Source organism: Panthera pardus, unplaced genomic scaffold (genome assembly GCF_024362965.1).
Source record: "Panthera pardus isolate Hobbes unplaced genomic scaffold, ASM2436296v1 HiC_scaffold_7, whole genome shotgun sequence".
NCBI lineage: Eukaryota > Metazoa > Chordata > Mammalia > Carnivora > Felidae > Panthera > Panthera pardus.
The window spans coordinates 49,307,122-49,316,311 of record NW_026527002.1 but is presented as its reverse complement, the minus strand read 5'-3'; positions in this window follow the sequence as shown (position 1 = coordinate 49,316,311).

Below are 9,190 nucleotides of genomic sequence, written 5' to 3'. Positions count from 1 at the left end.
AGATGCACAATGGTAGGATGCTGCCTCACACTCTGTGAACAATAATGAGTGATATTTTAATGGCTCCAAGTTTCAGCCCAACAGATGTTTGTTGAGAACAAACGATGCACCAGATTCCAAGCTCGTCACCAGGGCTCTAGAAGGAATGGGCCACCGTCTCTAACTTCGAGGCATTCCTAATCTGGTGGAGAGCTCAAATATGTAAAAGGAGAATGTTAGTCCAGGCAGATAGCTGTTGTGACAGGGGCATGCTGTAGCTCACCCACCAGAGTTGCATTCCTGGATGTCTTTCTGGATGTTTCCATTGTGTTAGTATTCATTGAGAATGACTATGTTATTTATTTTATCAAATAGCAGAATCTGTTAAAATTTTACCCCAGCATTTGACTGTGATGACCGTGTTTCAGCTGTCGTTGGTGAAATTACTGTAAACATCCTGAGCTCATACCAAAAGGCTGCCTGGTATTTGCTTCCTCAGCCACATGAGCTGTCTGATGGCATAACGTCCAGCAGCCAGGATAGGAAATGCTATAATTCTTTTTCTAGTCATCACAGACGTCTCTGCCATTGACTGTCAAGCTGTGTGTTCTCGAGCGAGTCACTTAACTGCTCTGTCTTTTGGTTTTCATTTCCAAGATGGCAGGGCAAAATCAGATGACCTCTAGAGCCATTTCTATTATGGCAGCTCTCATCCATTCATGGTGGGAATGCAAAATGGCACAGCCACTTTGGAAGACAGTTTGGCAGTTTCTTACAGAACTAACATACTCTTACCATCAAATCCAGCAGCTGACATGCCAATATCCTTGGTATTTACCCAAAGGGGTTAAAAACTTGTGTCTCACAAACACGTGCACACAGATGTTCAAAGCAGCTTTTTTGATAATTGTCAAAACGTGAAGGGCATATTACTAAGGGAAAGAAACCAATCTGACGTTTCCAACAATATGACATTCTGAAAAAGGCAAAGCTATGGAGACAGTAAAAGGATCAGTGGTTGCCAGGAGTTGAGGAGGAGAAGGCATGAACAGGCAGAGCACAGCGGATTTCCAGGGCAGTGAAACTACTGTGCGTGATACCGTATTGGTAGATACAGTTCATTATACATTTGTCCAAGTCCATAGAAGGGACAACCCCAAGAATGAACCCTAATGTCAACTATGAACTTTGGTGATTATGATGTGTCAACGTAGGTTCCCTGATTGTAGTAAATTTTCCATCCTGTTGGGGGATGTTGATAGTGGAGGGGGACAGTGCCTGTGTGGGAGGCAGGCAGTATATGGAGACTTTCTGTACTTTCCATTCCATTTTGCTGTGAGCCTGAAACCGCTTTAAAAAATAAAACCTATTTTTAAAAATTTTATTAAACCATAATCCCCATGACTGAAAAGTCTCAGTGACATCAAAAGTTATAGCATTTCCCAATATCTTCTCCCTACACCCATAAGACTTATAATCTCGAACCTTACTGATCCTAAGAATGTGGGCTCTGTACATAGTGGGATAATCCCAGAAATTCTTAATTTCAGGTAGAGGCAATGATGCACCCAACCCCATGGTATGGGCACCCAACCTACAGAAGGTTGGGATTCCAGTGTGTGACGCTGCCAGACTGAGATGGGACAGGGACCCTGCCAAACAGCAGGCCATGTAAGGTCGGCCCTGGGGTCCACCACCCCGTCTCTGGTTATTCTCCAGCAAGAACCAGCTTGCTCCCCAGCCCTGGAAATTTACTCCAGACCAGAAGATCTAGGTACAAAGTGGAAAGATCAGTTAGAGAGAACACGGAACTTTTAAAATAAATGCATAAAACAGGAGAGAAGAAAAGAATTTGCCTCTTGAGGTTAATGCATAATTTACTACCGTGTCTTTGTACCATGGGGCTATAAATAGAAATGAGGCAGTTCTTTATATACTCAAATGGAATGATCTCTAAGAAATACTAACTGGAAAAAGAGATAAGAAGCAGAATGATATATGTATAAAAAGGAGTAAAAGACTCTGTGGGTATATTATTTTATCTGTATCATTGTTTCTGGAAGACTACACAACAAACTAATTAACTGTGGCTGCTCCTGAGGAGGGACGGGGGTGACTGCAGGACAAAGATTGAGGAGGGGTAGTGTTTTGTTTTTTTAGACAGATTCGGGGGTTTTTTGTTTGTTTTTAATTTGAAATTTTTTGTCAAATTGGTTTCCATACAACACCCAGTGCTCATCCCAACAGGTGGAGGAGGGGTAGATTTTACTGCATTCCTTTGGTATATTCTGAATGTTGAATTGCACGCACTTTGCCTCTTCAAAAAATAAATAACAGAACCGCCCCTACAATAATAAAAGAATAATGATATTAAATTCTAACTTAGTATATTGTGCAATTTTCTAAATATATTAAAGTTCTATGTGAATTTTATGGATATATTTATGTAAGCATTAAGCCAATCATTTACTACAATATAAATATTGGGAAACAAGTAAATAACGCAGATAGATCCGCATTTCAAAGCGTTTCAAGCCATTTACTCACTGTGTGGTCTTGAACGAGTGAGGTATCCTTTTTGAGCCTCCATTTTGCTTTGAGCTCACTGTCCTTTATTATTGCAAACGGGGCTGGGTAGGGAGAGGTGGGTGAACTGTCACGGTGCATGGGGAGCAGGCTGTTGGTGTGTACATCAGCTCTGGGATCCGCCACCAGGTGGCAGGGGGTGAGGGGCGCACAGGGAGACGGTCAAGGAGCAGAGCAAGGGCTCTCCTCGGGCCAGTAAAAGTCCTTGGGACGCCAGTCCCTCCCTTTGGGTAAGTTCTGGCTCCAAAGCAGAGGCAGCTTTGTGAGTCTGGCCCAAAAGCCTGAAGCACTCATCTGCTCCGGGGCTTTCTTCGTCCCTGGTCTCATCTTGGTCTCTGTTCCTCTTGGCCGTCAACCGGATAAACACTTTGAATTTACACAGCCCCAGACGCTTGCCCAGGCCCAGTCCCTCATGGCTTCTTGGCTCAGGCCAGCCGCTGAGAAGCCAGAAGGGCTGCCTGGCAAACTTCTCTTCCCTGTCAGGCGCTTCCCGCCAGCCCTCAGTGCTTTCCCCGAAGTTCTTCATTCTCAAGGAGAAGAGGGGTCATGAATCAACTGTGGGTCAGGAGACAGGGAAGTGGCTTCTGCTTCCCCTAGTTTTGTTGTGGGTAAAACTGAGGCACCAAAAGCCTGAGTCACAAGCTCAGGGCAGGGAGGCTGGGCCACAGGGGCATGGCCTGCGGGCCTCTCTCCTCTCATATCTTCCTTGCTCTTAAAAGGGGACTCATTTTTCATCTGGTCTCTGTAGGTGTCCCCCACCACCCCCACCACCCCACAACACAGTTATTCACTTGAAACCATTAAATTATTATTCTTTTAACAAATAAGCAAAAAGAAAAGTGGAAATGTCTTCATTTCATTGTTCCTTCTCTGTAGGCATCACTGGCTCACTCAGACGGGCCTTCCTTGGTGCCTTGAAGAGAGCCAGAGTTAGGAGAAATATTACTTCAGCTCTCAAGATGGAAAAAGATTTCACCAGGAGGCACGGACTCTGGAAAACTGCTAATAAATTGTTACCGCCTGCTATTAAAAGGATCGATAAGATAAGGCAAGAAATGACTGATGGGAGGGAGTTGAGCTTTGAGTACTAATGGGGGAACTGGCGCCTGATAGCTCAGAATGGTCTCTGGCTGGGGCAGCACACGCCCATTCACCTCCTTCAGCAGAACCCTGGGCAGCTTCATTCACTGCCTTGGAGATCAGTAGTTATTGAGGGTGCTTATGAATAATTAAATCAAAGGGCATGTGGGGGAGTTCAGGCATCAGGGAGATTTCCTGATTTATTATGTCTGTAGGACTGGGAGGGCACCAACACGCCTCCTCTATGAGTTTGTTTGTGATGCACTCAGCAGGCAGAATTGGGGTAGTGGGTGCTGGCTGGTTCAGCCTCCACTGCGGCCCTGCCCAGCTGCCCTGCATGCCTGCCCAGCTCAGCAGCCTTGTTCCTGGAGACCTTCCCTGCCTTTGTAGGTGGCAGCATGCGCCTCACAGCCAGATGGACGCTTGTTGGACCAGGCTCATCTGTGGGACCAGCCTCTCTTCTAGCCGGCAGACCTTCCAAAATCCAGGAGGATGAATCCATGTAGCCAGCAGCCAGATCTTTTGGCCACACACATCTCTGTCCATCTTCTCACTGTTCTCTTCTGGTTGTCAAGTGAAACACAGAGAAGGCTGCGGTGGGATTCCAAGGTGCCCCAGGAGCCTCGTTAGCTAAAAGTCCTGCCTCATTCTTCTACAGGATGCCCGGTCCTCAGAACCTCCAGAATGCCTTGAGCAGACCGCATCTTTCTGCCAGCAGATGGATGGACCAGTGCAGGGAATCGGTTCCCCCCACAAAGGGCAAGGCCCTGGAGCAATGGACATGACCGGGCTGCAAAGTGGGAGACGGGGGCTGCACAGGGTTGGTGGGCAGGACACTCTGGGATCCGGGCATTTCCCGAGGATGTGCCATCTGTAAGCAAAATGGCAAAACAGGCAAGTCATTTGTGCCTCTTTTCCTATCTCCTCTTCCCTTTCTTTCTCAAATGACCCTCAATGACTCTCTCTTCCACTCAGGGGAACCCTGAAGTTCGTTGCCATCCTTTTCCGGCGCTGCCTAGGCTCCAGGTGACTTTCTCCTGTCTATCCCAGACTTGGGCAGGCCCAGCGTCTTTTAGCAGGGCCTCACGGCCAGCCAGCCTCATGCTCACCAGCAGCACCGGTGTCAGGGCCTTAACAGTGGACCATTTAGCAAGCAGCTGAGGAGGACTGAACGTGTGTGGTGTTCTGGGTGGCGGGCACCCCTGTGACATCACTCAATCACACTATGACAGTTGGCCGGGAGACCACTCTCCCTACTGTGGCGGGAGCCTCCTGAGAGTATCCCCTGCACAGGGTTACACAGTGCCCGCATTCTGGACCCCAGATCTGGTCCCAAAGCTAGTCTCTGTCCTCGACACCTCACCACACCCCTCTTCTGCAGGGGCCTCGGGAAAATGGATCTCTTAACTCCAGAACGGCAGGGGAATGATATCAGGGTCCACATCCTTGACATCTGCCAAGACTGGCAGGCAAGGATTGCAGGAACGACAGGACCCAAGGAGACCATGGCTGGGAAGTGAGTGCCACCAAAGACTGGAAGCTTCTCACATCAACCTGGGACTGCCTCGTCTGCCAGGAAAAACACTGGTGTACCTTCGATCTAGGGAAGTTCAGCCTAAAACCGACGACAGATCCAGAGCCTGAACAGAGGAAGGATCACTGGCAAAGGCTGTGGCCTCTTCAATGGGAGAGTCCGGGCCATGAAAGGCACTAGGAGGAGGTTTGGGTGGCAAGTTCCAGACATGGAGTTCTGTCTACTCCACAGCCCGGGCCCAGCCTTCAGGAGACCCGAACTCCGAGGGTTCACCAGACACTGCCCAGCTCGTCAGAGGCCAAGTGTGGCCCAGAGCCCTGGAATGCCCAACAGCCACTACCTTGGGCAGCTGGCAATGTGCCACAGAGCAAGTTAGGAAAACGCAGAGGACTGTGAGAGACGGCAATGCGGCTCCAGCCTGGGACCTAATTGGGTGGGTCGACAGAATCTTCATCTGAACATGCCCAGAAGCAGGGCCACCTAAGAAGTCAGCAGGGCGCAGATTATGGTTTGCTCCTGGGGGTCCCTTGTCGCCGGGCAGGGGCACAGATCTGGGAGGTGTTGGGTCCTACAAGGATCAAACTGGTGGCTGAGCGTTTGAGCAAGAGGCCCTGTCATCCACACTTGGCCTGAAGGTGGCAGCTCATCCTGCGTCTGGAGAGGGCTGGGAATTTCCTTCTCTGAAGCCTTTTAAAGTAGGCCAGCTTCTCCTTTCTGGAACGTCTCCCACCTTTGGTGGTTATCAAAGAGCCTCACTTCTGCCTTCAGAGACTTGTTGGCAGAATCGTCCATTCCACTCACCACCGCGCAGCCTGGAATGGCACAGAGCAGCCCCTGGCAAAAGGGCCATCGCCCCACGGGGCCTGAGAAGCAAGTGTGTCCTTGGGAGTAGAGCCCAGATGGGTATGAGTCCCTGCAATGCCACTCGCTAGTCGAGTGGGCTCGGCCCGGTGACTGAACCCCTCTGAGGATGAGAGTCAGAATTCCCATGATTTCCTTCCTGCCTGTCTGCCCTCCTCAAACAAGGCATATTCCAGGCAGGAGTCACCAGGTCAGGCGGTTTGGAGGGAGGATGGAAGAGACGGAAGCACGCGTTGGTCCGACAGAACCCGATAGGTGGGTACCAGTCAGCATCTGGCGGACTAGGCAGGGATGGCCAGCAGCTCCACACCCTGTGCCACTGAGATGCAGTGCGCACCCTGCTGGTCATACTGGGAACTGCAGCTCCAGAGTCTGCATCCAGACCTGAGCAGGAGGTGCTAATAACAGCAATAAAGATTACAGCCATCACTTTCTGATGCTGAGTGTGTACCCTGCACTCTTCTGGAAATTGATATCTATTCACTCATCTCAGGCTGACAACGGCCCTGTACTGCTGGTACCCAGTTTTATAGATAAGGAAACCGAGGCATGGGGAGGTTGAAGAAATTGCCCAAGGTTGCATAGTGGGTAAGCAGCAGTTCTGAGATCCAAACCCAAGATAATCTGGCTCAACTCTAGAGAGTGCTTTCAAAAAGGCTAAACTGAGGTGTCTCCTAAAGCTGTAGTCAGCCCTGCTGTTGACAGAGGATGGGCGCAGAATCATGAAGGAGTAGGATTCAGGGACCAGTGTCTGTTTCTTGCACAGAGCACAGCTCTCTGTCGTTTGGCCACCAGTGTAAAGTGGACATTCTGGAGCCCAGGTGACAGCCCGCAGAGCTAAAGGGCTGCCTACTTCTGGGGCTGAGGGAGAGGAGATGAAGCCATGGAGAACTCATTTCTAGGGTGCCAAGGTCCTCCTGAGTCCCCTCCTTCGACACCTAAGTTCTGTAATTCTGCTCCAATCCCTGAAATGGAGCAGCACAGGCCCCTGACAAAACAGCAAATTCTTCCCCGGGGAGAATAATAGCAGAATTAGAATAACTAATGCCTAACACCAAGGTGGGAGCTACATAAACATTAGAACGGAAATTAAGCTGGAGAAGAGACAGCACGAATGGACTTTGGGGACTGGCTTGTTTTCAGTCCATAGACTGCCTTTCAAAGAGAAAATTAAACCCTAACCATAAAGCAAATGTTCAAGGGAAAAGGAATTCTGTTTTCCCACTGGTAGCCTGGATGTTCCAGGCTGGGCCTGCCGCTGAAGTTCCCATCAGTCCCAGAGCCTGGTGCCATGGCCGGTATGTTCCTGGCTACCCTCGGCAGACCCTGAGGGTGACAAGGGTGTTATTTCTCCATAACTAACCTTCAGCAAAGGGTCTGTGCATGCGAAGCGCTCAGGGTGGGGGTGGGAGCAGCCATAAGGCGTCGCTGAAACTATTAGAGCCACTAATTGCTGCCTGGGACGAGAGGCTTTTATGAACCTGCAGAATTCCCAGGGAGCCCACAAGGCTGCAGCTTCCCAGCGTCTTCCTGCAAAGAAGCAGCAGCCATTGCGCTAATCACAATGTTCTCAGCCTGCTGTCCCTTCCCTCCCCCACCCTGGTTCAGTTCCCACCGACTCACAGCCTAATTATTCCTGGGGCGGGGGCGGGGGGTGCATGCAGAGGTTGGACTCTCATAATTATATTAAGAGCTTTTGACAGGATCAACCTTTCTGTCTTCTATTTCTGTCTTGTTGAAATTCTATTGTGCCACACTAATGGCTAAAATAAATGTGAGGGGAAGGATCCATCAACCCTTTCTGGAAACAGGGGAGACAGCAGAGTGTGTTGTATGCCCAGTACTTGCATCCAGAGGGAGATTTATGTTTTGTTCTCTTGGCTAATAGGAAAACTGCCCAGACTTAGGTGTGTGTGTATGGGGGTGGGGGGAATCTATGCTATCTTACTTAGAGCTAAATTTATAGCATTCAGTTTTATACCAATCATGTATTTACGCCAAATCATAAGGCCAAAAGGGGTCTCCAGAAGGTATCCAGCTTACTCCCCTTCCTATCTTATAGGCTGTCTCTCTCTTTGCACGCTTGCTCTTGTCTTGACCTGACCCATGGTAGTTTGCCCTGTTGGATAAAGAGATTTGCACTGGCAACGTCAAGGCCACTGGCCCGGTCCTTCAACTGGCATTTTGGCCAATGTACATCCTGACTTTTCCTTACCCAGCCACTTGCTTCTCTAACCTCAAGGGGAGTTAACAATGCAAGAGAATACTAGCAGGGCTTCTGCAGAGAGTAGTGGGTTGGAGGCAAGATGGCCTTCTCTGTGATGAATGGTCAAGAAAAGCACCATGAACACGCACCTGCTCTCGCTGAAGATGCTAACAATGACTCACGTTATCAATTATATACCATATGCCAGGTCCTGAGTTATGCATATAACACGGCTTGTCTAACTTACACCTTGTAATAATGCTATGAACTAAGCATTGTTAGCCCATTTTGTAGATGGAGAAGTAGAGGCATAGAGAGTTTAAGTAACTTAACCAGTGTCCTTATAGAGAGCAAGTTTCATGATTGGAATTGTGTTCATAACTGAGATTTGAACCCAGGCACTCTGAACTCGTGACTCCCACATTAAATTGGCAGTGATACACCCAAAGACTGGAGAGAGAGAGAGAGTGACCGTGCAAGGAGCATGTCAAGCAGAGTCACAATATCCCCACAGTTCTTGGAATTCCCTGGGAAGCATCTCTTGGGGTCTCCAACTTTGACTTCCACAATCCTCAGCTGCTCTCCCCTCCACCCTTCCCAGGAAGATTTCCCCTGGTGTTTGATGGGCTTTAGACGGGGCACAGAGAGGAAACACAGGCCTTGAGGACTCTGTTCTCTGAAAGTCTGCCAATTTTAGTTCACGTTCTATGCCTGCCCAGTGATCTGCCCTTCACGCATTTCAGTTTGGGGGAATGAAACGCCATATTCACATGTGTCTAGTCATTCCCCAAATTTCATAATTATATCCAAGAGCTTCACTCCAGATAAGAGCACGAATTCATATCTCAGTACTTACTACTCAGTAGATGCAACGTGACCGGGCATCACAAGGTTACCGCTTCATTCTCACCTCTGAGGACCTGTGTCAAGTCAAGAGTGTGCTG